Source organism: Benincasa hispida, chromosome 12 (assembly GCF_009727055.1).
Source record: "Benincasa hispida cultivar B227 chromosome 12, ASM972705v1, whole genome shotgun sequence".
Classification (NCBI taxonomy): Eukaryota; Viridiplantae; Streptophyta; class Magnoliopsida; order Cucurbitales; family Cucurbitaceae; genus Benincasa; species Benincasa hispida.
In genome coordinates, this window is record NC_052360.1 from 68,251,968 (window position 1) to 68,268,615 (window position 16,648).

The 16,648-nt window shown below is 36.0% G+C and overlaps 1 non-coding gene across 1 annotated transcript; it reads left to right on the top strand.

The window, feature by feature from the left end:
* The first annotated feature begins 13,965 nt into the window (after window positions 1–13,965).
* On the top strand, window positions 13,966–14,072 carry LOC120068654. Its single transcript, XR_005479290.1, has one exon. It is a non-coding gene; the product is annotated as a small nucleolar RNA R71 (small nucleolar RNA).
* The last annotated feature ends 2,576 nt before the right edge of the window (window positions 14,073–16,648 follow it).

Below are 16,648 nucleotides of genomic sequence, written 5' to 3' on the forward strand. Positions count from 1 at the left end.
AAACCCTCTTAATTCCATATGAACATGCTTATTGTGATGTCAAAATTAAGGAATTAGAATGCTTAATAATCATATTTTCTTCTGCTGTATGTCTCTGTATTCCGACATTTGGTAACAGAACATCATTTAAGCATTCAATTCGAGTTAATTTGGCTTGATGGGTGTTTTTCATAAGTTGAATGAAAATGGTGAATTGATATGATTTTTCTGAGTTTTGGCATTGAATTCTCTTCAATTATGTTGTAACTCTTGTAATTAGCTCTTGATTGATGGGCCTTAATGTTTGATTAAGTGTCTTTAATTCAATTGGAGTCATTAGTTGCAATTAGGTTGTAACTGAAGAAAGAAATGCAGAAGGTTGAGCAGCAGAAACTGGCTTTTTCAGCCACTGCCCCATACTCGATGCATGATGCCATACTCAATTATACTCGATGGCATTTATTCGATGGTATTTTGATAAATACTCAATGCATGATATCATACTCGATGGTACTGAATGACATACTCGATGCACGATGGCATACTTGATGCTCATACTCGATGCCATACTTGATGCACGATGGCATAATTGATGCTTATACTCGATGGAATACTCGATGCTTGATGTCAGACTTGATGCTCATACTCAATGGCATACTCGATGCTTGATGGCATGCTCAATGCTTGATGGCATACTCGATGCACGATGGCATACTTGATGCTCATACTCGATGCACGATGGCATACTTGATGCTTATACTCGACGGCATACTCGATGCTTGATGTCAGACTTGATTCTCATACTCAATGGCATGCTCTATGCTTAATGGCATACTCGATGCTTGATGGCATGCTGGTGGTACTCGATGCTTGATGGTACTCGATGGTTTTTTGCCCGGTTCAGCCAAATTTTGAGCATTGGAGGTCCGATTTGAGAGGTTCAAGTCCGGTTTAGGGTGGTTCGAGCGGTCCAGAAGTGTTTTGAAGCCAGTTTTTGGTTATTATTGTATTAATTAAACCTTTGTTTGCTTAAGAATACCAAAACTAAACCATATCAGATTGTGTTTAATTATTTATGCATGTGATGTATGTTATAATTAAATAAATCTTGTATGTGCATACAGTATGCCATGTAGATTTAAAATCCCACTATAGGAAGTATGTTACAAGATGTTATAATATATAGTATGCATGTTTAGGGTTTCAGATGTTGTAATATAAGTGTTATATTAAATCATGAGATATCTGATGGATGTTGTGGATGTATACCATGTCGCAAGTTGTACAATTTGTTATAAAATTGGATTAGACATTAAAATCTATAACAAAGATAAGTTGCATGCTCACTAGGTTAACTACTTGTTTTAATAGTTAAAATAGGTCATTATCTTATAAAACTTTAGTTACAAATTCAACTGATATATAATCTTGTCTAAGGCTGGACGTATTTAAGTTGACGGTCCATGAACACCTCCTACATGGGGATTATGGCCAAATAATTGAGCATTGTTCACTAGGTTTATGAGCATAACATGTGCAATGTGAGGTTTTATAACTAGTTTATCTCCTAGATATCGTAGGTTAAATTCAAATATAAACGTTATACTTGGATAAACACCTAGACTTAGGTTACTTAATTAGCCAGAACATTCCTAAGTAAAGATATACCCAAAAAAATGTTAGGACACTTTAGTAGGAGTTTAATAGCATATATGATATGTTATTAGAACACTTCAGTAGGAATCTAGTAACGCTTCAGTGGGAGATTAATAACATATGTGATATATTATTTTTAGATCTCACGTCCCTAAGAGTTCACAATCGATATTCATGTTTCATGTCATTTCACCCTGGGAGTGACCTTCATTCGAAAAGTGTTTGTATGAGTCAATATCAAGGTGAATGAGGGGAAGTTGTTCATAGTAAAATCAAAAGTGATATTTTGATTTTGATTCTCACATCTTAAGAGGTTCACACTATGAGATTCATGTGACACTTCGTGTCACTCTAGGAGTGACTCAATTCAGAAAGTGTTTAGTCAAACAACAATCACCAGAAAATGCATTATCCTATTTCCCTTTGTCCATGAGTTCTATATCTCCCTTCCGAATATAATCTAGAAAATTTACCTTACCTTCCTTGGAAGATTGTTCGGGACTACTTACCTTTTCCTTGCCTTTTCCTTTACCAAGAGGCTGTCCAGAATTTTCACAAACAACTTCATTGATCTCTTGGCACGAACTTACAGGCTACTCGGGCTTAGAAGAACAAAAAATGTTGAACTTCATCTCCTCATCATTCACTCAAAGTGTAAGCTTGCCATCATATACATCAATCAATGCTCTGCTTGTGGCTAGGAATAGCCTTCCAAGGATGATGGGAATTTCAGAGTCTTCTTCCATATCTAGGACCACAAAATCTGCTAGAAAGAAGAAATCATCGACTTTAACCAGAATATCCTTTACTACAACACGAAGGTGAGTGAGGGAACGATCTGCTAACTACAATGATATCGTTGTCGACTGTGCCTCTCCTATGTCCAGTTTCTTGTACAAAGATAAAGCTATCAAATTATATGAGGCTCCTAAATCACATAAAGCTTTGTTTACCATTGATTCCCTATGGTGCAGGGGATCGTAAAACTCCTAGGATCCTTCAATTTTTGCGGTAGCTTCTTTTGCAATATAGCACTGCATTCCTCATTTAAGCTAACATTCTCATACTTCTCAAACTTCTTCTTTGAAGACAACATTTCCTATGAACTTTACATAATTTGGCATTTATTCCAGAGCATCTGGAAAAGGAATATTTATGTGAAGCTTCTTCAAAATATCTAAAAATTTAACAAATTGATCATTCAATTTCTTTTTCTGAAAGCACTAGGATAGAGGATTTTATTTAACATAGCAGGTGAAAGTTCAGAACTACTCCCTAATTCGGATGATACAGGAATATCACCCTTTTTCCCTTGACTCACATTACCAACTGTAGAACTCAATACCACTTTTTCCTCTATCTGATCTGTCACAGGATGCACAATATTTTTCCAACTTCTTAAGGTTATTGCTTTACACTCTTCCCTTGGGTTTTTCAACATACAGCTAGGGAATCTCTTTTGTTCATAGTATTCAATGTAGCAGTGAACTGGCTAACTTAAACCTCAAGATTCTGGATAGTTTTCTCATGTCTCGTTACTGTGCTCTCCAAGAAATTTGTTTTACTCTTTGACTCCTTTATAAAATCCCCAAGCAAAGCTTCCACATATGGTTTCTTTACAGAAAAACCTAGAGGTGCCTGCAAAACATTCATATTGTTAGCATATGAAAAATTCTTATGATTGCACAAACCTGAGTGATAATAAGTGGGTTGGTTCATCTGATAAGAATTTTGATAGACTCCTGTCAAAGTAGCCATTTACGCCTTTAAAGAATTTACCTCGTCGCGTTCATAAATCCCAGCCACTCTAGATGGAGACTGTTCTGAGGGCCAATTATAGCTTGTAACAGCCATGTCCACCAATAATGCATGAGCAACATCTACAATTTTTGCAAAAATTAAGCCACCTACAGCAACATCCAATATGGATTTCGTTGTACTGGTCAACCCATTGTAGAACAACTGGATTTGTAACTAGTCATGATATCCATGCTGGGGACACTTCCGCATAACTCATTATAGCGACTTTCATGCCTTGAATAACTGATCGTCCTCTCTCTATCTGAATGTGCCAATTTCTGTTCTTAGTATGCTCGTTTTCGCAGGAGGGAAGAATTTGTTAAAAAAGGCTTGGGCCAACTCATCGATGTGGTTATGCTTCTCGTTGCAAGTGACTCCGGCCAATATTTCGTCTTGTCCTGCATAGAAAAAGGAAACAATCTTAATCAAATAGTATCAGAAGAAACTCAATTTATTTTTACTGTCCTGCTAATTTGCAGGAAAGAGTGGATGTGTTTATGCAGATCTTCATGTGAAGTTCCCTGCATGTGAGGTCCCGTGTCATCTGAATTAAACCAGGTTTTAGCTCAAAATTATTGGCGTTAATTGGGACCTCAATAATGCTCGTTTGGGTTACAGGGACAATTGGTTGGAAATAATCTCTGATAGTTCTAACAATTTTCCCTTGGTCTCCCATGGCGTGGAACTCAACTCTCATGTTCTTTCTCTCTCTTCTCAAAGTTCGTTCAAGTTCTGGATCACAAGGAACAAGTTTAGTTTGTTGACATTTTCGCATACATAGGATTCTACAACAACTACAAGAAAAACAAAAATGCCCAAATTAAGACCAACTTAGTCCTTAGCAATATTAAGCTTGGGAAAAAAATTTCTTGTTAGTCCCCCAATAGTAGCATGAAAAACTTGATGGGTCTGCAAGCATACGTATCGAAGTAATAAATTCCATAATAGTGTATCATCCTTAGGGACCGGCGTGATCAATTATTCCTCAACTTAGCTATCGTGGTTCTTCGTCAGTTTTATCCAGGCAATCAAAAGGGGATTTTTATCAATGACTAAAAAGAACAAAAATTCAATCACACATAAATACAATTCAGAGCAAACTTATCCAAGGGTGTTGTTTCAATTAGGGAGTACAATGAGTAATGACATGCAATTGATTGAAATCGATAGACTGAGGCTATAAGTTCTAAAATCAGGAAATCCTCTATCAAGCTCAAACCTTCCTAATAACTAATCATCGACCCGAATCTCTTCTATCGCTTGATTAGTTACAGCATTAAGACCCTTCAATTGCACCCCTTATTATTCTAAATTCTTTCTCATGCAATTTCGAATAACAATCTAAATTATTGGGTCCAAGAAATTAAGTTCTCTCTTAAGACATCTAATTAACTTAAGTTCATTCAATTAATGGCCAGTTAATCAAAAGCATTAAGCACAAAACATTTAGAAATCTACGTCAAATAAATCAATTGTAAATTCAAATACTCAAAGTAACATCCTTAAAATCAACAAACAACCTAGAAACAGAGTTTATCCACGCATAATTTTAACAACAATAGCCAAAAAATAATCAATCATCATGACAAAACAATAATATAAACGTAGAAGAATAATCTCCCCTCAATAGGACCAAATCTCAATCATAATCTCCTTGACTCTCGCCAAGAATTTCGAATTGGTCTTCAACAAAACGCATGTTCTTGATCAATTCTTCTCGTCACAATCAGCCCAGAACTGCTCTCGGATCAACACTCAATAGAAATCTTGAGTCTTCAGTCGGAACAGTTCAGAATCGCTCTCTTTCACCTCGGTATGGACTTTAATTTTTGTGTAAAACTCGCTAAATTGCTTCCTCCCATACCTGACGGTGCAACAAATTATTTATAACGTCACAGTGTTGCAAAGTTGCAAATCAGCATTGCAACGCTAGCGTCATGCCAGCTACGCGTAGAAGTAGTAGCGTTGCAACGCTCCCCTGTTTCCAATTTTTGTCGGGTCTACAATGTCAGGAAGCAACATTGCAATGCTCGTCCAACGCTAGCTCCCCTGAATTGTCTTCCAAAATTGCCTTTTTTCTTGATCTTGGGTCATCCATTTCTTCCTAATTCCATAGTCAACCCATAATTGCTCAAATTTGGAGTTTTGCCTGTTTTTTTTTTTAATCATTTTCGCACAAATTGATCCTCATGCTTAGTTTCCTGAAATTACTTAATAAATCACATCAAACTAAACAAAACTAACAATAGTAGTTCTAAATTTGAAGGTAATAAAAACATTTTTTAGATGCTTTTCATGGTCGTCGAGGTGGCGGCCTAAGTTGGACAATGACCGTCGTAGGAGGTTGCGACCGGAGTTGGTTGGTGGCGGTCACCAGTGGTGGCAGTCGGAGTTGGTCAACAGCAATCACCGAAGGTGGTGCAAAAGTTGGCCCGTGGCGTTCGCCGGAAGTGGCTACCAGAGTTGGCCACGATGGTCACTGGAGGTGGTGTTCGGAGGTTGGCCGATGTACTTTCTAGATTAAATTAGGAAAAAAAAAAGGGTAACCCATGGGTTTGAATGGTAAACATTATTCAAATCCATTGAAAAAGGATGTAGGAAGCCAAGGTTACCTAAATCCATGCCCCAAACATGGGTTTGAATGGTAAACATTATTCAAATCCATTGAAAAAGGATGTAGGAAGCCAAGGTTTCCTAAATCCATGCCCCAAACATGGGTTGGGTTTAGGATGTCTAACCCATCCAATCTCAACTCTTGAAACAAACAAAAAAAGGTACTAGTCCTCGTTTTTCATTTTTATCGTGCGAGATGGTAACGATTCATGAAAATGAACCAATGTATTCGTTCATAAACATATTTAAAGTTTTTCATTATGGCCAAAGTTTGGTCAATTTTGAATGGGGTAGTATTGACTCTCATCTTTTTCTTCAATTTTAAAGGGACACCATTGGTCATCTTTTTAGAAGTTCGTTTTTCATTTTAATTTTTTTGAAAATTGGTTAGAGATTGTTCTAGATATGAAACACCATGTTTCCAAACCCATAATCGTTAAAGAAAGCACCTGAATAAAACAAAACAAAACAAAATAGCTAGGTGAAGGAACGTCGATGTGGAGAAAAATAGTCATGACCCTGGATTTTAAATTTTATTGCACTTTTCATTAAGATAAGTTCACGTGTTCTTTTAAAACACGTTTATTTTTATTTATTTATTTTTTATTTGCTATGGCCACAATTTCGTTAATTTTGAATAGGGGTTTTAAGTTTTGTGATAAAATACACCTAAGATTGACACCATGAATTTTTCAGCCCGTAATCCCTAAATTAAAAAGCTATAGCACCCAATAATAAAATAAGAGACCCTGGGCTATTTTTAAATATAAAAAAAATTACTAAACTATTTACAAAATATGACAAAATTTAAGAACTAACAATGATTGACGTTCATAGATATTGATAAATTCTATCAAACATTGATAGACACTGACAAAAGTTATCGTCTATCATTAATATTTTACCATTTGAAATAATTTCTCTTTTAACTATTCATATTTTACTCATCATTATTAAAATAAATAATGAACAATAGTTGTGAGTGGTCAAAGACTATTAAAAAATCTTATTTTAATTTATTTTGGTTCTCTAAAATAAATTTATCATCTCGAATCAAACTCTTGAAACTCTATTTTTTGTTAAAGGAAAGTTTTAATAAAAAGATATTTGTAAAGTGCTTTTGCAAAAAATCTTTTTTCATATGGAAAAAATTATTTATAAATCAAATTTTATTTAAGTCATTTATTTTAAAAAAAGTGCGAATGGAAAACTTTTCAATGATCTTAATTACTACTTTTCTTTACAGAAAAGAAATTTTGATTATTTTTTAGAGGTTTTATTAAAAAGAAGATTAATTTTAGAAAAATTCACATTTGAGTTTTTGAAGAAAAATACTTTTTATGAAAATATTTTTTTAAAATTCATACTTTTCAACAAATAAATTTTTATTATAAAAAAATAATATAATAAAAAAAATAGAAATTTGATCAAAACTTTATTTACAATAAAAACATTAAAATATTTTTTCTAAGAATTTGATTTTGTACCTTCAGAATCTCAAATTTCCGAATATTTGAGTTCTATTATGGAAAAAAAAAAACCCCTTTTTTTATGCAAGAACAATGTGCTTATTAAGTAAAAAAAAAAAAATGCATGAACAATTATCAATGAAATTATTCGTGTAAGGTTTCGGCAAAAATTTGTTTTATTCAGTTAACTTGTGTTGATGTTGATGTTGATTTGATGCGGATGCGGATGTGGTTCGGTCTCTGAATGTCCACGTTTGATTTGAGGAAGTGGGGCGCGTGGATATTCTTGAGTCAAAGTGTGATCAGCTTCAGAAGTTAGGGAATTTCTGACCTTAAGAGAACTTCCCTATTTATAGAGTTATCAGATGAGGTTTATGAGCTTAAGCTTGGTTTGTCCATGGACCTAGCCCTTGGCCTCAATTAATTGGATGTGGGTTTAATTTGGCACTTGGGTCAAATTAAGCATATTGTTAGGTCTAATTTGAATTTAGTCCAAACCTTAATACTTAATTGGACAAGAATAATTAATTTGATCCAACGGTCAAGATATCATTATGAGGGGTCAGTTTATATTTCAATTTTAATTTAGTTTATATTTCAATTTTAATTTGGGACACATGTCAACTTTTGATTAATCTCAAATTCAATTATTTATAATTGGCCATTAATTTGAGAAATGATGTGGCAATTTGTGACTTCTGCAAAATTTCTCATTTAACAAATATCCTTATGGAGATTTATGCACATATATGGCTGGGTGAATCTCGAAAAAAAAATGTTGAAATCAAAATACAAGTTTTTACACTCTTTTTGATGTGTTAGTCAAACCATGAATTTTGTATATAAGTTACTTGATTTGAATTTGAAATAAAATTTTGGATATGTCCAAATTTTAATTGTCACATAAATTTGAGATTTTATCCTCAATTTAATTTTACTTGAGGATTAAAACTGATGTGATTTGATTTTTTGATAACATTTGGAATATGACCAAATTTTAATTTGTGATGAATTTGAGGTAAAATTTGGAATATGCCCAACTTTGAATTGGCACATAACTTTGAGATTTTATCCTCAATTTAATTTGAATTTTGATTAAATTTTAGAATATGGCCAGATTTTTATTTCAATGAATTTGAGGTTGTATCCGCAATTTAAGTTGGCATGAGGGTAAAACCTAAATTTAAATAACGTGGATTAGAGATAAAATTTGAGATATATTCTAGATTTAAATTTTATGTAAATGAATTTTGATATCTCGATTTAAAGAAACAATCTTAAATTCAAATTTAAAACATAGGATATTTTTATTCATATTTAATCAAGATCTTCCAAAGAAATAGGATTTGAATAGAAAATCTAAATTGGATTCATATTTTATGTAAATGAATTTTGATATCTCGATTTTCATATTCTAATCCAATATATATTCATCTATTTATTTATAATATTTTAGGAGTTTCAGAAATTTTATTTTTCTAATTTTCATATCAATGTTTTTATATTTCAAGACATTTTTTTTTTTTTAGTATTTAAGACTTTTTTACTTTTAAGATCATAAGTGTTATAATATTTAAGTTGAAGGGTTAGACTTGTAATATTTAAATTTTAATTTGTAGAAATTATGAGATTAAATATTTAAATTATATCTTTGCACATAAAAAATTATTGTTTTTATTATGAAAGTTCATAGTGTTTTTTATAAAAAAAAAAATGTTTCAGAAATGATCCATTTAATATATAAAATTTTACAAAGGTTGAGAATAAAATCAAAATTTTTAAAAACGAATAGATTGAAAAAGAAAAAAATGAGGGTTTCTTCCTCTAGGGAACCCAATCCCCACAAATTCTCCACGGGGAATCTCTGCCCCGATCCCCATAGGGAATTTCGTGAGGATAGGAAATGAAAGGCTTCCCCATCCCCACCCAACCTTGTGGACATCTCTAGTTATGATCTCAGGATTCCATTAGCTTCTATCTTAGTACGTAACTTGAGGATTCTGTCAGATTTTTGCTTGAGTCCTTGACTTGAGTGTTCCGTTTGTTTCAAGCTTAGTGCTCTACTGACTTTGATCTCAACGTTCGTTGGCTTCGTCTTAGTGCGCGACTTGAAAATTCCATGGGATTTGGCTTAAGTCCTTGACTTGAGCATTCCACTAGTTTCAAACTCAGTGCTCTACCAACTATGATCTCAATGTTCCATTGGCTTTTTAGTGCACGACCTAAGGATTCTTTCGAATTTTCAACTTGACTATTGATGCTTGTATTTATGAAGTGGAAATATGGATGATATGCATTGATGGAATTGCGTTGTGCACTCAAGTTTTTCCAGCGGAATCCAAGTGTAAATTCCTCTGAGTTTCCTAGTAAGTCTAGGGTCGAACACAAGGACTTTTGAAAATAGATTGCGTTAGTGATTTTTATGAAGACTTTGTGGTAATAGGTTAAATAAATAAAGTGTTGGGTTGTTGTTTGCGTTGATGAGAAATAAATAACAAATGCGGCGGAGTTTGAAAAGAGTTGGTAAATGGGAGATGCGAAGAATATGCGGTGAACGGGTTGAGAAGGGTTTCGACTAACACTCCCTAGAATTCGTTCATGCTATGCGATCATGCAACATGTATACAACAGTAAACCACCTCTCGGTGCGAATACCACGGCTTCTAAGGCTAGAACACATGCGATATATGCGACAAGTCTACAGGGTCTACACATAATCCTTTATTTCTATTTATGCGATGACGACATGGCATCCACACAAATATGCGACCACATAATATCATTCCCATCTCTAAGATGCATGCGATGCAGGTTGACAAACAGAGCTTATCTCTAAGTCCCTATCTCTTGTTTATGCAGTTCTAATCTTGCTCTCTCGAGTCCAGATTCTAACCTAACTCCCTCGAGACATTAGGTTCTTTTTCTAGACCCTCTCTTGAGTAACTCCAAAGGGTATTTTGCACAACATAAATTAAGACAATTGCAAGCGAAGAACATCCTAGGTCATATTAGCTTAGTTCTTCTCAACCCATTCGACTAGTTTAGCTACTCATGTATATTAAGAGAGTGAATAGATGTAGAAATAGAACTTCCATTGTATAAGTATGAAGATGAAGTACAGAATAACAATGCAAGTATAGAATAAAGAGCATGGTAGTAATCTCTTGCTGCCAGGCATTTACACTGTTTCTACTCATGCTCAAAATATAATCTCACTCTCGCGAGAGTCGGCCCGCTCTCTGCTCTTATGCCCCAAGGTTCTTTCTCGAGTTGCCCTGAGCGATCTCCGGCGCCACCACTCTTTTCTTGCTTCACCTTAAAATGGAAAGGAAACTATGAACAGAAGCGTGAACTAAACAGTGAACTAATCAACTGGTTTTTAACCATTCTCTGAAGAATGCCCTTGGTATTTATAGAGCATCCATGGTGAAAGTTGGCTTCTCACTCCTGGTTGTACAGATGGGACAACTTTAATTCCTAACTGATGCGCCGAATAATTATCAGTGATAAAGCTTAATGTACTTTGTGACCGTTATCGGCTGTCAACTTAATTTGGATTTGACTGTCATCAGCTTTCTGTCCCATCACTCTTAATTGGCCTTTCACCCAGATGCGCCCACTATGTTGCCCTGACCAAGTTGCGGCGATCCTTCTTGTGCGAATGTTTGTGAGCACGATCAACACAAAGTCTTGAGGTGAAGTTGCGCTCGACCAATGAATTCCTATGATCGCAATCTTTGCATTACATTAATGCATATTCTGCACCAAAAATCAATTGTTCTAATGTGTTGAACGCATGCGATCACAATATCATGAAAACGATGCTTAATGGACGCAAGTTAACATATTTCATCAACGCAATCTAACATTGTTTAAGAACTTAGCATTATGATAACGTGCATTTCTACCCATTATCATACCCCCAAATTTAAATAATGCTTGTCCTCAAGAATAAGCTAAAGATTCCTTTAGTAAGTCAACCACAAAATTCTCTTCCTAGACTTCTCAAGGATACTTCATTCAAATCCTATATACCTGAATTTCCTTAAGTCTTATTCAAGTCTCTTCTTAAAATATTTCTAAGACCTAGGAACTGCAAGCTTAACTTTCAAAAGGAATTTACTAAATTCTAGAACATCGCATGATTTATTTTAAAAAGAAAATTTTCTACCAGGGTGTTAAATGATTTTATCCTTGCATAAAAATTTTCTTCATTGCTATTTTTTTTTGACCTTATGCTGATCCGAGTACCTTGCCTTCATTTTGGCTTGCCTCCACGGGTGTCATATGGACATCCAACTACGAGCAATGCACTCTTTCTCAGACTAAACTCATACCAATTTGGCAGTGGAGTTGCGGTCATTTGTTTATGCGTTGATCCTAGTGACTTAATTTCGTTTTGGCTTGCTCCCACGTGTGTCATGTGGACATCCAACTATGGGTAAGTGCCTTCACAACTTAACTCTTATCAACATGGGTTTTCCATTGCGTTGATAGTGAAGTTGTTATTCTCAATATTTTTTTTTTTGAAAATAGCAAGGTCAAAAATAAATACCTCACCCCCAAATTTAAAATGTGGCAATGTCCTCATTGCCAAAAGATTAAAATAAGTCATGCGATGTTCTAGAATGCGTTGTAAAGAGAGTTTGAATGAAAGCTAGCGAACCCCTAACTTCTAGAAATATTTTATGAGGTGACTATATTAAGACTAAGTTGATTCTAGTATATACGAAGGAAATAGAAGCATATTTGTCATCATTGAAATCATACTTGGCAAAGAACAGAATGCGGAATACTACTAAATTTATCTATGTCAACTGATTGCGGTGACCAAAGAGGATGCAGTGATAAAACTTCGAAAATTAAAATGCAATGTGATAGTGCAAAATTTGAAATAAGAATAAGGAAGAATACACCCCCAAATTTTTGCGCTGTCGCCCGCATTGTATTGAAGCATCCATCTTTGCGGCGATCTCTCTTCTTTGGGTTGCAGTGATAGAGTAGGATAAGTACTTTGTCGCGTAACATCCCCCCAATTCGGTGCCTCGGTTGTTGTAAGAAAAAAAAAGAGAGGGTCAAATTATTTTAAACAAAATAAAACTCGTTATCACATTTTTTTAGAAATAGTAAAATAAGGATAAGTAAAGATTGAAAGGATAAAGTGAAAATTTCGAATAGTGGAAAAGAGTTGAAGAATTGATGATTCCCAAAACTTGTGTCCCTGATAGATTGCGATCATATAATACTCAGGGACCACTTATTTTCGACTGGTTTGTTCATGTCCATGGTGACTTTTCTTTCTTTTCTTTGTCCTTTGGAATCTTTACTCCCTTAATCCGGAGTTTTTCCCCATAAATGCTCATTACAATTTTCCCCTTGCGTACATCAATTGAGCACGACCGGTTGAAAGGAATGGTCATCCCAATATTATGGGTGCATTTTCGTCTACTTTATAATCCAAAATGAGGAAGTCTACTAGCAGGATGAATTTATCGATTGAAATTGCGGAATTTTCAACTCCCCTTCAGGTTGTATTCGAGATCGTTCGTGAGCAGGAGAGTTTCCTTTGTGGGCGTAAGTGTGCCGGCATTCAATGAAGATTGATAGCAGCATTATGTTTATACTTGCCCCAAGATCGCATAGTGCTTGGCCACCGAAGGTCCCTCCGATAGAGCTTTGGATCGTGAAGATTCCTAGGTTGCCCATTTTGGGTGGGATCATAGCATTTTGCGCTACAGCCACTATTACGATATTTTCTTTCTCATTTTGTTCCTCTTTCAATCTTTGCAGAGTCACTGGTGGTTGAACTTTTTCTGTCTCAAGATCTAGAGGCTTAAGGGTGGACATAACTTCAGGGTCTATTTTCCTGGGCTTATCCAAACTATAGGTCAACGGGCCTTCGGTTATCATCGCATTCAAGTTGGTCACAATGCACTTCTCCCCTACTTCCAGAGTCATGTTGTCACTTAGCAAGGAGACTGCTAAGCATTGTTCCTTCCCGTTACCCCCAGCATTACGAGGGAGCTCAGTTGAGCTCGACAACACTTCTTGTGGTCTATTTTTCAGCTTGCCCGCAATTTGTCCCATTTGAATTTCGAAATTTCTAATGGATGTGGCTTAATTCTGAAGGACAGATTCGTTTTTCTCAATATATTTCTTCAGCAAGCTCTCTAAGGACGAAGATTGCGGTGGTTGTGAACTACTAGCTTGGCTTTGCGCTGGACCGTTGTTTTGTGGGAAAACTCCGGGTGGCCCTTCTTTTTGTGCCACAGGTTGAAAACTTTGCTGTTGATTTTTCCACGCAAAATTTGGGTGGTTTCGCCACCCAGGATTATATGTATTGGAATAGGGACTGTCTCTTATACACATCTAGATGTGTATAAGAGACAGGGTCTACGAAGAGGGGTTCAATCCTTGGTAAAAAATCTCCATTTGCAGGCAATCTGGTAAGCCATTGTGTGGACAGTCTCTTACCAACCGCTTAAACCTCGCCCAAGCATCGCTGAGCGATTCGTCATCTTCTTGTTCAAAATTTGTTATTAATTTCCTTCTTCTAGCGTTCTCAGTTGGTGGGAAATACTTCTTCATAAATTTTTCCACCACATGTTCCCACGAAGTTATCTCTCCCGGTTCGAAAGAATATGCCCATTTCCTCACTTGATCACAGAAAGAAAAGGGAAACAGAGTTAGTCAAACTTTCTCGGTTGAGATATTTGGGAACACAAAAGTGTTGTAGATTTCTATGAAGCTCCGGAGGTGGGCGTGTGGGTCTTCACCAGGCCTTCCTCCAAATTGCCCAGTAGCCTGGATCATCTGCAACATTACCGGCTTCATTCCAAACCTCGATCCATATAACGTCGACCTCATGATTCTTGGAGAGAAATCGTAGAGGTTTGGTGATGCATTGTCCCGAATGGGTCTATTGCGGTCATCGCCAGAAGGATAGGGTTGGCCATTATATTATTCGTGTTAGCGGCCTTTGCGTCCGGTTGCTATGCCATTCTTGGTGTTCTTTCTTGTTACTATTGGTGGTCTCTTAATCTTCTTTTAAATGTCCTTTCAATCTCCGGGTCATAATTCGCCAGAGAATGAGAGTCTGCAAAGAAATAAAAAAATTATCGTTAGCATTCTATTTTGCTGAAGTCCCCGGCAACGGCACCAAAAACTTGATGCTTTTATTTATGAAGTGGAAATATGGATGATATGCATTGATGGAATTGCATTGTGCACTCAAGTTTTCCTAGTGGAATCCAAGTGTAAATTCCTCTGAGTTTCCTGGTAAGTCCAGGGTCAAACATAGGGACTTATGAAAATAGATTGCGTTGGTTATTTTTATGAAGACTTTGCAGTAGCCGATTAAATAAATAAAGTGTTAGGTTGTTGTTTGCATTGATGAGAAATAAATAACAAATGTGGCAGAGTTTGAAAAGAGTTGGAAAACGAGAGATGTGATGAATATGCGGTGAATGGGTTGTGAAGGGTTTCAGCTAATACTCCCTAGAATGCGTTCATGCTATGCGATCATGCAATATGCATACAATAGTAAACCACCTCTCGGTGCAAATACCACGGCTTCTAAGGCTAGAACGCATGCGATATATGCGACAAGTCTACAGGGTCTACACATAAACCTCTATTTCTATTTATGCGATGACAACCTGACATCCACACAAATATGTCACCACATAATATCATTCCCATCTCTAGGATGCATGCAATGCAGGTTGACAAAACAGAGCTTATCTCTAAGTCCCTATCTCTTATTTATGCAGTTTTAATCTTGCTCTTTTGAGTCCAGATTCTAACCTAGCTCTCTCGAGACATTAGGTTCTTTCTTTAGACTATCTCTCGAGTAACTCTAAAGGGTATTTTGCACAACATAAAACAAGAAAATTGCAAGCATAGAACTTCCTAGTTCATGTTAGCTTAGTTCTTCTCAACCCATTCGACTAGTTTAGCTACTCATGCATATTAAGAGAGTGAACAGATGTAGAAATAGAACTTCCATTGTATAAGTATGAAGATGAAGTACAGAATAACAATGCAAGTATAGAATAAAGAGCCTGGTAGCAATCTCTTGCTGCCAGGTGTTTACACTGTTTCTACTCGTGCTCAAACTATAATCTCGCTCTCGCGAAAGTCAGCCCGCTTTCTACTCTTATGCCCTAAGGTTCTCTCTCGAGTTGCCCTGAGCGATCTTTGGCACCACCACTATTCTCTTGCTCTGCCTTAAAATGGAAAGGAAACTATGAACAGAAGCGTGAACTAAACGGTGAACTAATCAAGTGGTTTTTAACCCTTCTCTTAAGAATGCCCTTGGTATTTATAGAGCATCCATGGTGAAAGACGGCTTCTCTCTCCTGGTTGTATAGATGGGACAACTTTAATTCCTGACTGATGCACCGAATAATTATCACAGATAAAGCTTAATGTATTTTATGACCGTTATCGGTTGTCAACTTAATTTGGATTGACTGTCATCAACTTTCTGTCCCATCGCTCTTAATTGTCCTTTCACCCAGATGCGCCCACCATGTTGCACTGACCAAGTTGTGGCGATCCTTCTTGGGGGAATGTTTACGAGCATGATAAACGCAAAGCCTTGCGGTGAAGTTGCGCTCAACCAATGAATTACTATGATCGCAATGTTTGCATTGCTTTAATGCATATTCTGCACAAAAATACAAAAATCAATTGTTCTAATGCACTGAACACATGCATCTGTAATATCATGAAAACGATGCTTAATGGATGCAAGTTAACATATTTCATCAACGCAATCCAACATTGTTTAAGAACTTAGCACTATGATAATGTGTATTTCTGCCCGTTATCAACTGTGCAGATGAATTGAAGCAAGTTAGACAAAACTTTATTGTATAGTTGAGGCAGAGTCAGGCAGAAAAGTCTTGATCTCATGGATGTGACACCATCTTGCAGATTGCACTTAACCTCACATATGAGGCGGAGCCAGACATACCAAACTCGATCTCGTAGATGATCCAAAGCCAAAAAAAACAAAACTTGATCTCAAAAATGAGGTGGAGCTAGGAGGATCGGACTTGATCTCACATATAAGGCGAAGCCAGGAGCACCAAAATTGACCTTGCATATGAAGCGAAGCTAGAAAG